Genomic DNA, 412 nt, shown 5'->3' with positions numbered 1-412 from the left:
AATGACAAGTTATTTGGAAATGAGACTTGGGAGGATGAACTCCCTTTGCTCACCAAAGAACTGGATGACTTGTCTAGGCAGAAACTGCCTCAAAAGAGGCAAGATCCTGGGAAGTTTTCAATACCTTGTACCATAGGCACCATAACCTTCAAGAAGGCCTTGTGTGACTTAGGGTCAAGTGTAAACCTCATGCCTCTCTCCGTAATGGAGAAGATAGGGATCTCTGAGGTGCAAGCTGCAAAAATCTCACTAGAGATGGCAGACAATTCAAGAAAACAAGCCTATGGACTTGTAGAGGATGTTCTGGTTAAAGTTGAAGACCATTACATTCCTACTGATTTCATAGTCCTAGAGACTGGGAAGTGCATGGATGAATCCATCATCCTTGGCAGACCCTTCCTAGCCACAACAA

This window comes from Arachis duranensis, chromosome 7 (assembly GCF_000817695.3).
Source record: "Arachis duranensis cultivar V14167 chromosome 7, aradu.V14167.gnm2.J7QH, whole genome shotgun sequence".
Classification (NCBI taxonomy): domain Eukaryota; kingdom Viridiplantae; phylum Streptophyta; class Magnoliopsida; order Fabales; family Fabaceae; genus Arachis; species Arachis duranensis.
The sequence above is the reverse complement of the archived record's forward strand: the minus strand, read 5'-3'. Positions refer to the sequence as shown.